We start from the raw sequence: 14,523 nt of genomic DNA on the forward strand, positions 1-14,523 counted from the left end.
GCGAGGGACCTCATTCAGTGAGTGTTTAATGAGCACCTACTATGTGCTAGCGTATGCACCTATCATCAAAGCAGCCCAGCCCGCCCCTCGGCCTCACCTTGGTGAGATGTGCCCATTTTCAAGGTGCTACCCCTGAGGCCGCAGCTGCCCTGGGGAAGCCACAGAGGAGGACGGGAGCGGGGCTCGACCGGGCCCCTCCCGCACAGCCTCTCTGAGGCCTCCCCCGCTGGCCAGGCACCCTGGCCGGCGCAGGGCAGGACTTTGTGATGCGACAAACAGCCCAGCCTGGCCTCAGGTGCCCCAGCCCCCTGTTGCCACATTGGGGGCCATTCCCCCGGGGGAGGGCCAGCTCCACTGCGCCTGTCCTCCCCGGCCGGCAGGTCACCGCTGTCACCTTGCTGCCCCCAGCCGGTTCGTCATCAGGTAAGGGGGGCTCGCGCCAGGGTGCAGCGGGGTCTGGGGGGGTCGGGGGCTAGGCCCGGCCAGAGAGCAGGGGGCTCCAGAGAGGTCCAGCCAGGACATCTGGCCCCGGAGCAAGGAGGGTTAAGCCCCAGGCGTCCTCCAACTGCGGCCCTCGGGCCACATGCAGCCCACCGAGGGCATTTATCCGGCCCGCCGGGTGCTTTTGCCGCCGCTGCCTGTCCTGCTTAGTAGCCGGCTCGTCCCGGGCCCACAGTGCACACTCTCCAACGGTCTGAGGGACGGTGAACTGGCCCCCTGTTTAAAAAGTTTGAGGACCCCTGTGTTTAGCTCTGGCCGTTAGCCTCAGTTTTCTTATCTGTAAAATGCCTGCAATAGCAGCTCCTTGGCAGGGCGCTGAGACACTGGACCTGGCACAGGTGGGGCGTGAGCTCTGCCATGGTCCCCACTGGCTGGGCCGCCCGCCCCGGGTCTGGACGCTGGGCTCCCTCCCGGCGCCACCTTTGAGATGCGCTCACCCCACAGTCAGCGGATGGCACCCCACTCCCGGGCCGTCCCTCCTTCCCGTGTGAACGTCTCCAAGGTCGGCAGGTGGGGCCACACAGCACGGCGCTCCCTTCTCCTTGCGAGATGCTGCCGCCTTAGGCGAACGCCACGCCCAGCGTGCTCTGCCCGGGGGGAGGCAGGTGGCCTGGCCGGGCGGGAGGCGAAGGCTGCCGTCCCCCCCAACAGCCCCGTTCCCCGAGCCCGCCCGCGTCTCCCGTCACGCCTCGCCGGGCCCCGCAGTGAGAGCCGGCTCCCGCGCCTGACACCCGGCGAGAACATCTAATCCTAGACACAATCCTCGTCCCGCCCGCCACTAATCCCCGGCTGTCCCTCCCGAATGACTCTCCCGTAGCTGACGCAAAACACGAACCCGAACCGGGAGGCTTGAAACAACAGAAAGGCGCTCTCCCACGGGTCCGGAGGCCAGAGGTCACCGTCAGCGTGTTGGCAGGGCCCCCTCCCTCCTCAGTGACTCCTCCAGCTCCCGGTGTCGCCAGGCGTGGCTTGGTGCCAGCCCCCGCCTGCGAGCACACAACCCCTCCCTGGGGCCGGCGACCCTCCCCCTTTCTTATGGGGACACTCGGGCACGGCCACCCCGAATCCAGGATGGCCTGGCGCCTGGGTCCTGCACCTACTCACACCTGCACAGACCTTTTCCTAAATACAGTCCCATGCATGCACAGGTGACCGGGCTTGGGACTGGGGCGTGTCTTTGGGGGCCGCCGCTGAGCACGAACCCCGTCTCCCCGCTCTCCAGAGAGGGCGCTGTCTGCAGCCTGCCTGGGGACCGCTCAGGGTCCCGCCAAGACTGCTCACTGGGACGAGTTTACTGGTCCCGACAGTGGGCGCGGCACACTCCCCACGCCACTGCCTATCGACGCGGGGGAGGAAAGGGTTTCTAGAACACTCCAAGTGTAAAGTCCCTTGGAGGGAACCGCGCCCGGCCCCCTCGTCTGTGGACATGAAACCTCGAGCCGGGTCGTGGCTTCTGAACCAAGCTGTCTCGGACCCGTGCGACTTCCCACGCCCACGCCACCACCCGGCATGGCTCTGCTCTCCCGCCTCCACCCGGCCCTCCCCGTGCAGCCAGTGGGTGGCCTCCCCACGGTCCCCATGGAGCCCCCCCCCCGCTCCTGCCCTCCCCGGCCCCCGCCCTGTGGGACAGTGGTGCCCCCTTCCGTACCCCGAACTCTGCCATGCTCAGCCCTGCTGCCCCGCTGCTCGCTGGGGCACATCCCCTCGCCAGCCTCCCTGCCTCGCTCTTCCCGTCTTTGGCCTCACTCCTGCAGGGTCTCCCAGCCTCCCCTCTGCCCGCCCGGCAGTGTGCGTCACGGTTTGTGTGTCACCTCCCGTCTGCTGCCCTCAGAGGCCGAGTCTGCAGGCACAGAGAGGTGAGTCCCGGAGACGCCCCAGCGGTGGCCACAGTCGTCTCTCGTGTAAGGAACGCTCGCAGGCCCAGCTCAGCGTTCAGGGAGCACTGACCGCGTGCTGGGGCCTAAGCCAGGCATTTGAGATACAGAAACCCCCTCCCTCTGCGAACTTGCGTCCCAGCGTGGGGCATCCAGACAGATAAACGAACAAGTAAGCGCGTAGAACGTGAAGTGGTGGCGAGGGCTGCGCGGGAGGGAGCCAGCCGTGTGGACGTCTGAGGCCCAGGGAGCAGCAGGTGCAAAGGCCCTGGGGCAGGAGCGTGTTGGGGCCGCGAGGAGCCCAGGGTGGTGGAGGCGGGGAGAGGGGTCGGCCAAGTGACACTGGGCCAGCGGGGACGTGCTCATACCCCAGGTGAGAGGGGCGTCACTGGAGGGTGAGGGACGCCATCAGGTTCTGTTTGGGGGTGGCCACCTGGCTGCCCGGCGTGGGACACTGTAGCGCCACCGCGGGGCGGGGGGCGGAGCCAGGTGGTCACACTCGGGTCTGTGTGTGCGTAGTGGGGCGGGATGGCTGGTGGCAGGTTGGTGTGAACTAACGAGGACCTGGGCTGATTGCGGGTTCAGCTTCAGCGACTGAAGAAGATCGGCTCTGGGGACACAGGGGTGGCCCGGAGGGCAGGGAGGTGGCTTTGCACCCGGGAGGGCAGGCAGCCGGGCAGGTCTGCCAAGGGGCTCACCCCTCTCCCCCTGGCTGCCCTCCCTCCCGCCAGTCACAACCTGCCCGAGCTGCCGTCACCGCCGGGCCCAGCCCCACCCGGTCCGGCCACAGCCAGGCAGGTGGCACGGGGGGACCCGCATCCCTGCGTGCTGTGACACAGGCCTTGTGGCCGCCTCACCTGCTGACTTCGAATTCCCTGCCAGGCAGCCCCAGCCCGCAGGGACGGCCGGGCTCCCATGCCCACTGCCCAGGACGCCCTGGTGTGAGCCGCACAGCGGCCGCCGCTATCACTCTGGACAGGACCCAGACGCCGTGGGGGACCTCTTCCGGCCTCGGGGTGTGCACGGGGAGGAGCAGCTGGGACAGCAAGGCCGCCCAGCACCAGGCCCGGCTCCGTGTCCCGCGCTCCTCCATTGTTAATGGTGATGATGATGGCGGAACTGATGTTTCTGCGGGCTCGCCGTGCGCCGGGCATTCTCAGTGGCTGCTCTCACTGTGTCCCTGCTGCCCAGGGGGAAACTGAGGCCCGGAGCAGGCCAGGCACTCGCCCAGGCTGCGCGCTAACTCGCCGCCTCTGTGCCCCGTGTGGCCGGCCGGGCCAATCTAGCTCATCTCTGTGCCCACCTGGGACGCGCCGTGCTCCACCAGCCACCGGCCTGGCTGCCTGGAGTCCCCTTCCCACGGCCAGCTTCAGGTCTCAGGGGAAACGTCCCCGCTTCAGAGAGACCCTCCTTGGTAACCCTCCTTCCCCCCCGCCAGCCCGTCCAGGGCCCTTCCTGCCGTCCCAGTCACCTGTCCATCCAGCGACTGCAGCAGGGGACAGGGGTCCAGGCCTCGCCCTGACCCCCTCAAGGCTCCGCGTCCCCGGGCTGCGGCCAGCGTCACCCACACTGTCACCCTGCCCCTCCCCCTTTGTCTGCTGCTGCTTAAATATTCGCCGGCTCCTTGAACGCGCCCTAGACCGGCGGGCACCTGGGTGCCCCGGAGAAGCATTTCTCAGGCTTAACCGGATGGTCCCCACTCGCCTCCGGCTCTTTCCACCCGCATGTGCCACTTCCGCCCTCAGTGAGCCCCCGCTGCTCCTCGTCAGGAAGGCAGAAACGCCACCGAGGCTTCAAAGACAAGCTCCCCCCGTTGAAAGAGCCGAGGGCAGGCGTGACAAACGGCAAGCCCCGAACCCCAGTTCCCGCTGCTGCGAGGAATGCCAGCTGCCTGTCTGTGCAGTTCGCCAGCGAGCCCTCGTGTAAGCCCCTCCGGATCTTGTTTTGAGTCTCCTTGCTGTATCGGTTCCTCTTTGACTGAGCGTTTCCCAACTCTCAGGTGTTTCTGTTAAGCTGTTGTGGGGCTCGGAACCTGGCACGGCTGGCCGAGCAGGGCCAAATCAAGCAGGACCATCGCCCCCCACATTCTGCAGACTATGCCCTTATTAATATGACCCAAGATGGGTATACACAAAGATCCTCTTTCCTTCCCCCTGAGCCTGGCTCTAGAGCAGTGGCTCTCACCCCCGCCTACACATTAGAACCACCCAGGGAATTTTTTTAAAATCCCAGTCCCTGGCCACACCCCACACCGACTAAATCAACACCTCTACAGATGGCTCCAGGTGATTACCATGAGTGACCAGGGCAAAAAGACAGAGGCGCTGGTGTCCCGTGACCTCCCAGTCCTCTGGGCCTCCACCAACCATCCTCGACCCCCTGAGACCCTGGTCTCCAGGCCTTCAAAGGTGACAGTTGGTATTGATGCAGACGGCCAGCCAGTGGTTCCCAAAGTGTGTTCCAGGGAACACTCGCTCTGCAAGATGTCCCGTGACGAAACAGGCGCGGTCAGTGAATTTGGGAAACACTGCTCTAAAGCCATGCTCCCGAGCTGGTTGACCAGAGGAGTCTGGGGGGGGGAAGCCCTCCCGCCCGGTAACAGTGGAAGGAAGGCGTCAACACCGCGAACTCGAGCTTCCTGGAGAACTAACCGGAAGGACTGTGCCCATAGAGAGGGGGCCGGGCCCAGGGGACAGTCACTGCCCGGACAGTGTGAGCGTGCCCCCGGGCCAGGCACTGGGATGGCCCAGATGCCGTGGGGTGTCCACGGCACGTCTCTCGTGCCTGCGTCAGGAACGGCTGCAGAACGCTCCATTGTAAGAACATGCCAGAACCTATTTAATGAGTCTCTTCAGGACTGACGGCTTGGGCCGCGTCCCATTTTCAGTTCTGCTAAACAATGCCATCATGGATACCTTCGGACAGACATCATTCCGCACGGGGGCCCGTCTGTCGGGCGGATACCCAACAAGGCCACGAGCATTGTCATCATGGCAGGTGCGGCCCCCTTACCTGTGCAAGGGGCCGGTTTCCATCGTCACGCCCACCGGCCGTGCGGAGGGGTGCAGTCACTTTTGCTGAGCACCTGCCTGCCCTGGGGAAGTTTGCCCGGCCCCCGCGGGCTCCTGTTCCTCCGGTCTCAGAACCGTTCCTTCCCACGAGATCCTACGCAGAAGGTCGATGGCTATGAAATCGGGGGCGGGGCCGGAGTGACAGCGGCGCCCACATCTGCTCTGCTCGTCCCACCCACCCCTGGGCCAGCGGCGTGCCCCGGCCAGCTTGCCCCCTCTCGTGAGGGCCCACCGGTACATTTCCAGGAATTGTGTGGGCCAGTTGTCAAATGCATCTGTCATTAAAAAATCACATAAATTTTAAATAGTGAATAAAGCGCATCCAAAGCCCAGGTGATGCAGACTCGAAGCCCAGCACCTCCTACTTTACGTTGCTGCGTTGTACTCCCAGCTGCGGCGCCGAGGCCGCCTGGGCCCGTGCGTCTGCGCGGCGGGCACGCAGGGCTCTGGACGCGCCGAGCTGCACGTCTCTCTCCACCTCCGCTGCTCAGAGACGCACCGGTGACTTGAGACTGACTGTGGGGGCAGCATTTACACCACGGAAACCGGCCGGCGACACCGTAGAGCGCACCACGGTGCCCCGCTAGAGCCGGCTGGCAAACGTCCGCCTGCCAGCGCGCCACCACGCGACCGTCTCTGCTCCTGCCCCCTGACCTCCCGACGCTGTCCCCCAGGGATCGGACCCAAGCAGAGGCCCCCTGGCCAGGGCGCCTGTGGGGTGCGGTGCCTGGGACTCAGGCTTCCGGGGCTTGAGAAAGCAGCCACTGGACCAGGAGGAGCCGGTGCAAATAATCATCCTGCCGGGCCCGCTGGCAGGGAGACAGGACACCCGTGGTCACCGGGGACCCAGCTGGGAACCAGCCGGACCATGGAGGAGGCTCCGGCGCTCTGCTTCGCGGACGGACCACACCAGCCCCAGGTACCAGAACCTGTTTTTATTTTTTAGGATGATAACACGCTTCTGCTCAAAGACAGCGGTGTTCCACCTTGATTAACTCATCGCCAACACGTTCTCACGCTTGGGCGGCATCAGAACCCACGGGGCCGTGGAGGTGGGGGTGGCATTGGGAACAGGATTGCCGCGCCCACCCCCTGGGGTTTCTCATTCTGTGAGTGGAGGAGGGGTGCCCGAGAACATGCGTTTCTGAGTCCCCAGGGTGCTGCTGGCCCGGGGACCCCACTTTGAGAACTCACTGCTGGGAGTGGGCGAAACTGTAAGACTCCCCTCCCCCGGCAAACGAGGAGCGCCTGGCCGTGTCATCGCAGCGGCAGGCCCGGAGGGGGCGGTGCTGGGGGGGGTCTTCTTCCTGCGGAGAGAGGTGACACTCGTGGACCAGGGTTCGAAACGACCGAAAGGCCGGGTGGCTGGGAGGAGAGACGGGAGGCCTGGGCGGACAGCCCGGGAACTCCCTGTGAACCAGACCGGGGCAGGACGAGGCGCGTGTGTTTCGAGGTTATTCGAGTTCAAATGTCCAGGATTTCAGCAGTAACTCGCTCTCTAAGGACAGAGAGAAGGGGCCCTGTCCGCTCAGAAACCAAGAACACACAAAGCCCCACTTGGCTGGGGGAGGACGCAGGCAGTGGGAAGCCCAGGGAGGGGACAGTCGTGTCCGGCTCAGGGACATGCCGGATGTCCAGGCAGAGGGTGAGGCCTGGGGTCTGCCTCCCCCCGCAGGGGCGTGGGACGCGGACGTGTCTCAGAGACACGCCGTCAAACAAGACGGCAGACACAGAACGTTCTGTGTGAGCCCATTGACGTCGAGTTCAAGAACAGGCAAAGCTAATCTGTAGGGACCAAAAGCAGAATGGGGGGTAAGAAAACCGAGAGAGGCCCGAGAGAGCCCTCCAGGGGGCAGGATGCTGCACGGCTAGGCCTGGGCGGTGGCCACACGGGCGTGTCCTTCATGTCGGACACCCGAGATGTGCACGCTCTGCCGTGTGGACGCCTACCCCGGCACGGGCCTGCGTGCTACCCCGGCACGGGCCTGCGTGCTACCCTGGCACGGGCCTGCCATGCTTGCTTCGCTGCTCGGCTGTGCGTTTACTGAGGCCCCGTGTGCCAGGCTCCCTGCCGGGCCCCGAGGACGTTGCTGGGGGGGCTGGGGGGAGTCTCCGTCCCTGCCCTGACCCCCACCAACAACGCCAGCCCCGTGTGCTCGGAAAGCGGCGGCCCAGGTGGCTCCGAGGAGGCAGGTGGAGCTTCAGGGCCTCGGAGAAGTGAGCAGGTGGGAAGATGCTGTGGAGAGACCTTAGATGGCGGCGGGGGGGGGGAGGGAGGGACACGTGCTCCAGGTAAAAGGACAGTTGGTGCAGCAGGTCAGAAGTAACGTGTGCTTGGAGAACTGTGGGCATGTCACCGCAAGTTGCAAGTCGTACTGCATTTTACAGATAATATAATGACAAAGTGGGGGGAAGAGGACCGGAGTCTGGGGCGAGGGACGGTCAGGGGTCGTGCTCTGGGGAGGGGGCGTCTTAGCAGCAATGCGTTCGGCCATCGGGTCCCCGGCTCTACCGGGGAGGGGGGCAGTGGGTCCCCAGGCTGGGGCACTGGGCGGGCGCCGTGTAGGGGGTCATGGAAACCTTGGGAGTGGGGCTCGTCCAAGGCCGGCGCAGAGTGAGGCCAGCAGTGCGTGCAGGCTCCGGGCCCCAGGGGACGCGGCGCGTGCCGACCGAGGCCGGCATGGGCGCCTGAGTGAGAGGAGGAAGAAACGAGCGGGTGGGTCAGGGCCAGCCCCGGGGGGAGTGTTTTGCCAGGGACGTTTCTGGCCGTGCAGAACCCCACTCCCGCGGCCTCGGGGAGGGCTCTGGCCAGGGCCGGTGGCTCTCTCAAGCCCCACGCCGGGTGTAAGTGCTGCCGCTGTCCCGACGTTCTTAGTCGTCTCTGAACAAGGGGCCCTACGGGATCGTGCCACCAGTCCCGTCCCTGGCCCCGGCCCTCGGCAGCCGCAGGGAGGGCGCGGAATTCCAGGACTGAACTAGAACCATTGTGTGGGGTTGGGGGCCGGGACCCCCAGACTCGCGCACGTGCTTGGGGACAGCGAGGAGATTCGGGGTGGAGCTATGATGGTGTTAGGGGGCAGAACCTGCACACACAGACCCTGCTGGCCCCGGGGCGGCCCTTCTCCCGGGGGTCCCCAGAGGAGGCCCCGGCACAGCGGGCGAGGGGCCATGCTGCCAGCTGGCACGTCGGGTGGGAGGCGGAGGCTGGACTCTGGGGGCCTTAGGCTGTTTGTCCCCAGCCAGACGTGGAAGGAAAGAGGGAGCGTGCGGCGGCTGCCCACACGAGCACAGGCCACGCAGACTCGGGGACGGGGGAGAGCCCCGCCGGCAGCTCAGGACCCTTGGGGAGGAGGACGCCTCGCCCCCCACCTGGGCTTGCCACCCCGCCACAAGCGCTGCCCACGGGAGCTGCAGCCCCCGCCTGTCCCCGTACTCCTCTACACACGTTCGTGCGCACACACACGTGTATACGTGTTCCTATACATACGTACACACATGCACACACACAACACAGGGCTTCCTCCGTGGAACATGGATGTTCTCAGGCAAAGCTTATTCCTGGAGAAGGGACGTGGCCATGACCTTGATAGACCTTGGGACCACTGCCACGGCGCCCCGCCACGCTTGCCCTCAGCCTCCCCACAGTCTTTTTAAAAGGCAGGTCCCATCTTGTCACCCTCCCTCAGGGCCTTCCCTTTGCTCTTAGGAGAAAACCCGAACTCCCTCCAGGGCCTCCAAATCCTCGGTCACCTGGCTCCCGCCACCCTCTCGGGCCTCAGGGGTGCCTTTGCTCAGCCTCGGGGCCTTTGCACCTGCCGCCGGCCCCGCCCGGAGGGTCCCGGCCCAGGTGCGTCTCTCTGGGGAGGCTTTTCCCAAGGCCGCGAGCCCGGCAGCGTGTGACCGCGAGTCTGTCCCCGTGCTCATTGCTCATCTCCCCCGGGGCCGCCAGCTCCACGAGGGGGAAGTAAGGGTTTCCTCTGCTCCCCTTAGCGCAGCCTCGGTGTGCAGGTGACTGCCGCAAAGCCCCCTCCGGAGGTGGCAGCCATGTCAGAGGGGACGTGGAGGGGCCGAATGCCAAGGCTGTTCCTGGTGTGTGAGCCTGCACGAGCCACGTCCCCGGCCGGGCCCCCGCTTCGCCACCGAGGACAAGGGGCGTGGCTCTGCGGGCAGCTCAGAGGCGGCTGCCCTGCCGTGTGGGTGAAGGGAAAGGCTGGGCCCTCGGTGGGCCGCGGGGAGCCCAGGGTGAGGAGGGCGCCCAGCCAGGGGGGATCTCACGATGGCCCCCGGCTGGGCCACAGAGACCACCCGCCCTGACCCAGTGCAGGCTGTAGGCGGGGACTCCAGGAGTAGGAGGAGGCCTCGGTGGCCTGGAGTCACCGCTGGGGGGGACAAGCCCCACCTCAGCGCAGAGCCGGGCGCAGCCAGACGGGGCTGTGGCCTCAGCACCACGGACTCCCCCTCTCGTGCAGGAGTGATCTCCAGGCAGGGACGGGCCACCCCCCGCGGCAGATGCCCCTGCAGCTCCTCGCCCCGGCCCCGACCAGGAGGCAGCTCCTCCTCTGCCTGCCTCGCAGGGCCCTGCCCGTGCCTGCCCGTGCCGGCCCCGCGGGAGGGCGCAGCGGCCAGGGCCAGATGGCAGCCTTCCCGGCGGCTCCTGGAAGGGTGTCGGGCCCAGGGCCTGTCAGGTCCTGCTAGACCCGGCCTAGCGTCGGGCAGGGACCACGTCCGTCCAGACCAGCGTCCCCTTGTCCCGGCGTCCCCTCAGCCCCACGCTTGTCACCGCGCCCCCAGCCCCACCACTGGCGTGCCCCCCACGGAAAACGCACACGTTGTGTCTGGTCGTTGCCGAAAGCGTGCAGACACAGCCGAGCAACAACCCGCCACCCACCGTCAGTGCTGCCCGAGACACGGCAGATGAAGATGATGGCCATCATGGTGGTGAAGATGATGGTGATGGTGGCGGTGATGAAGACGATGGTGATGGTCATGGTGATGGTGGTAGTGATGAAGATGATGGTCATGGTCATGGTGGCGGTGATGAAGATGATGGTGATGATGAAGGTGGTAGTGATAACAGTAAGATGATGATGATGATGATGGCAGTGACAGTAATAGCCACAGGGTCGATGATGAAGATGAAGATGATGATGATGAAGGTGGTAGTGATAGCAGTAAGATGACGATGATGATGGCAGTGACAGTAATAGCCACAGTGGCAATGATGAAGATGAAGATGATGATGGTGAATATAATGAAGATGATGGTGATGGTCATGGCGATGGTGGTGGTGATGAAGATGATGGTGATGATGAAGGTGGTAGTGATAACATTAAGATGATGATGATGATGATGGCGGTGACAGTAATAGTGACAGTGGCAATGATAAAGATGAAGATGATGATGTTGGAGATGATGGTGATGATGAAGGTGGTAGTGATAGCAGTAAGATGACAATGATGATGATGGCGGTGACAGTAATAGCCACAGTGGCATGATGAAGATGAAGATGATGATGGTGAATATAATGAATGTGATGGAGATGCTGGCAGTGATGAAGGTGATGACGAAGATGATGGTGAGGATGATGATGGCTAACCAGGGGCGACCGTCCAGGGCCCTCCCACCGCAGCCCGGATCGCATCCAGGTGCCTCTCAGCCTCTGCGCCCTGGCCCGGGCCACAGCCCTCCCCTCCTTCCCGGCTCCTAAGCAGAACAGCCCAGTTCCCAGCCTGGGGCTTCTGCTGTGAGCGTCCTGCCTTCCCCCGACCTCACAAGCCCCCTCAGCCCGGCTCTCCCCGGCCCTCCCCGCCACCAGCCCCGTCCCAGGGGAAGTGCCACCTTTCCAAAGGACTTTGCGTGACGCCTCCCACCCCCTCATTCTCCCCAAAGCTGCCTCGTATTTTCTCCCTCCCCAACTCGGGACACTTGGGCAGGAAGCACTTGCCGGCTTGTCTGGTGGGGTCCTGGGGGGCAGGAGCCTCACAGCTCGCCAAGAGCCGCTGGTAAAGCACTTGGCTGGCGGGCGGAGAAGCAAGCTCCAGCCCCGCTGCTGGGGGGGGCGGGGGTCGTCTCTGCCTCTCCGCACAGCAGAAAGCCAGCGCTGGATCTAGAGAGGTCCGCCCAGGCCGGGGTCAGGCTAGGAGAGGCTTCCAAGCCCGGCAGCTGGACAGCTGGCAGGGGACGCAGGGGTAGCCTACCATCCCGGCCCAGGGCGGCTCCTGCAGGGACCTGCGGGGCCAGCTGGGTCCAGGAGGCCTGAGGGCAGCGGGGAGCCCCGGAGGATGTTGAGCAGAGCAGGGTCTAATCTGTGGTTTGGGCCGGCACGGTGGCTCACGCCTGTAATCCTAGCACTCTGGGAGGTGGGCTGATCGCTCAAGGTCAGGAGTTCAAGACCAGCCTGAGCAACAGCGAGACCCAGTCTCTACTAAAAATAGAAAGAAATTAATTGGCCAACTAAACATATATAGAAAAACTAAGCCGGGCACGGTGGCACATGCCTATAGTCCCAGCTACTCGGGAGGCTGAGGCAGGAGGATCGCTTGAGCCCAGGAGTTGGAGGTTGCTGTGAGCTAGGCTGACGCCAAGGCACTCTAGCCCAGGCAACAGAGTGAGACTCTGTCTCAAAAATAAAATCTGCAGTTTGTCAGAGACTCTGGAGGATGCGGGGCCTCAGTAGAAAAGGACAGGACTTAAGAATCCTGCTTCGCACAATGACAGGGCCCGAAGCCCAGGAAACTTCTGGACTGCCGGCTCTCCCGGTATCATCGCTCCTCTGCGTGAAACGTACAGCGTGCTCGCGGGCCTGCTCGTGGGGCCTGGCTCACGTGACACTAGGTTAGGCCACTGACCCCACCTGTCCAAGAAGTCAAGGCCTGGAGCGTTTGTGAATCCTGATAAGGGAGTAAACAGGTTTGGGGTTTTTTTGGGGGGTTTTTTCTAGCAGTACATGGGGAAAAAGAAGAGAAAGCGCTGGCGGGAAGGGGCCGGGCCCTTCTCCAGGGGTGGGACCACGGGGACAGCCATGCAGGCCAGAGAGTGAGTCGCTCAGCAGCCCAGGACTGCCCCAGCCTTGCTGTGGGGGCAAGGAACTTGGACTAGAATGTTCCACACACCTGTTAAGGGGCATGGGAAGCTTGGGCAAGGGGCCAGAGTCTGCAGGCCTCTTGGTGCTGCAAAATGACCTCCCAGCTTGCAGGGACCTGAGCACTGGCCCGTGGAGCCACTGTCACAGCCACAGGAAACCGGCAGGACCCTGAGGGCAGGGACAGGCCGGTGAGGCTGTAGGGTTCAGGAGGAAGGAGCGAGGTGCTGGGATTCCAGACCCGGGAGCTCCAAGCTGGTGCCTGGAGAACACCAGCCTGCAGGGGTGAGGCGGTGGTGGCCGGAGGGTTTGCCCTGCATTGCCCGGGAGCAGCCGGGTCAGATGCTTGTCACGGTTCCGTGTCTTGCTGTGTCATCCTGTCCTAGGTAGTTCTCAAACCTGAGCAAGCATCGCGACCAGCCACAAGGCTGTGACCGTGCGGATGGCTGGGCCCACACCCAGAACTTGGGAGTCCTCATTTCTGACAAATCGGAGGACGTCCGTTAGGAAGCAGCAGAGACAGCGGGCCCGGAGCTGGGGGAGAAACTCCGGAAGGCCCGGACGCCGGTGGTCCACGGCGAGAACCCACCGCGTGCCATGCGCGGGCTGTCTCGGTGGACAGACGTTATCGTCCCTATTTTATAGACGAGGAGATTGAGGCTTAGAGAAGTGAAGTCGAGGGGCCTAGAAGTGGCAGTTCCCGCAGCGGCGGACCGAGCGCACGTCACAAAAAGCCGGGCCGCCGCGTGGAAGGTTCTGGTGAGCCCAGCACCTCCGAGAACCGGGCAATTCCCAGGCTGAATCTCAGCCCGTCCCCCGGCGTCCCCAGGGACGGAGGCTCCCGTGCCCGTGGCCGGGGCGAAACCTCCGTGCCCAGCCACACCCCGGCCCAGTGATGCCAGAGCCCCTGTTGGTGCGTTTCTGAAATCTGCCCAGGTGATTGCCATGTGCGGCGGGGGACAGCAGCGCTGCCCCAGGTGGGTGCCATCGTCCCCACCTCACAGCTCAGAGAGGCTCAGCCACCTGCCCAGAGCCACACAGCTGAGAGCGCTGGAGCAGCGCTCGCCCGGGCTTGTCTGACTCCAAAGCGCAGGCTTTTCGCACACGGGGGCTGGACGCCCCGTCCACGCGGGCTCCAGGGCAGGCACCTGCACGCTCCTGCTGAGACTTCGCCCGGGGCCTTCTCTAGGGAAAGAGGGGAGAGGGCAGCGGAAAGCCCGGGAGCCTTGCCAGCCAGCGCGCCCTGTGTCCCAGATGCTCCTCCCGGCCTGCCCCGCCCCCGTCCTCTCCGCTGGGGGGCGCCCCGGGTCCCAGCTTTGGTGCCGTCTCCCCCCCCCCCCAGGGATCTGCAGTGAGCCCTTGAGCTGGCTGTTGTCCCCTCCCCTGGCCGGGGCCCGGGCAGCTCACACTGGTGTCCTCGGGTGGCTTTGCCTCCAGACAGACCGAGTCTGCGTCACCTCCCCCGCCTCGTAAACTCAAACTGTCACTGAAAACACCTGCCCCCAACCCCACCCCCGCCCAGGCTGCCGGGAGGGCCGACGGGCTCGGGTGGGCGGCCGGGCTCTGCACACGCGCCACGCTGGGCAAATAGTGGTGCTCGTGTCAGGTGCTAGGAGGGCCTGGTCTCCTCGTATCAGCGTTCCCGGCAGGGCAGGGTCACAGTCCCAGCTCTGCCACTCACAGTGACCTGGGGCCACACCTCGCGTTCTCAGGCCTCGCCTGGAAATGGGGAGATCATGTACCCGGGACGCCGGCCCCGCTGGGCTGGGGTGCGGGTGGGCTCGAGGGTCTGTGATGGGGGTGGCCGTGGCGAGGGGAGGGCCGCTCTGGGCTCCTGGACCCCAGCCTTGCGCCCGAGACAGGAAGGGGAGGCTGCCGTCTTCACTCCTTTCCCGTCTGTCTTCCCCCCCCCCGGAGGCCCCCAGCTCAGTGCCTCGTGCTGTGTGACCTCAGGCTTGAGATCAGCCTCTCTGAGCCTCGGCTGCGTATAAAGAGC

At 64.8% G+C, this 14,523-nt stretch overlaps 1 protein-coding gene across 2 annotated transcripts in view; it reads left to right on the top strand.

Moving 5' to 3' along the window:
* Nucleotides 1–298: 298 nt before the first annotated feature.
* Nucleotides 299–14,523, top strand: part of OSGIN1 (oxidative stress induced growth inhibitor 1) — a 29,045-nt gene continuing 14,820 nt past the window's right edge. For both annotated transcript variants that reach the window (XM_012738459.3, XM_012738458.3), the window contains exon 1: nt 299–423. The gene's annotated coding sequence lies outside the window, so the exon portion shown is untranslated. The remainder of the gene's footprint in view (nt 424–14,523) is intronic.

The sequence above is a fragment of the Microcebus murinus genome, chromosome 20 (genome assembly GCF_040939455.1).
Source record: "Microcebus murinus isolate Inina chromosome 20, M.murinus_Inina_mat1.0, whole genome shotgun sequence".
Classification (NCBI taxonomy): domain Eukaryota; kingdom Metazoa; phylum Chordata; class Mammalia; order Primates; family Cheirogaleidae; genus Microcebus; species Microcebus murinus.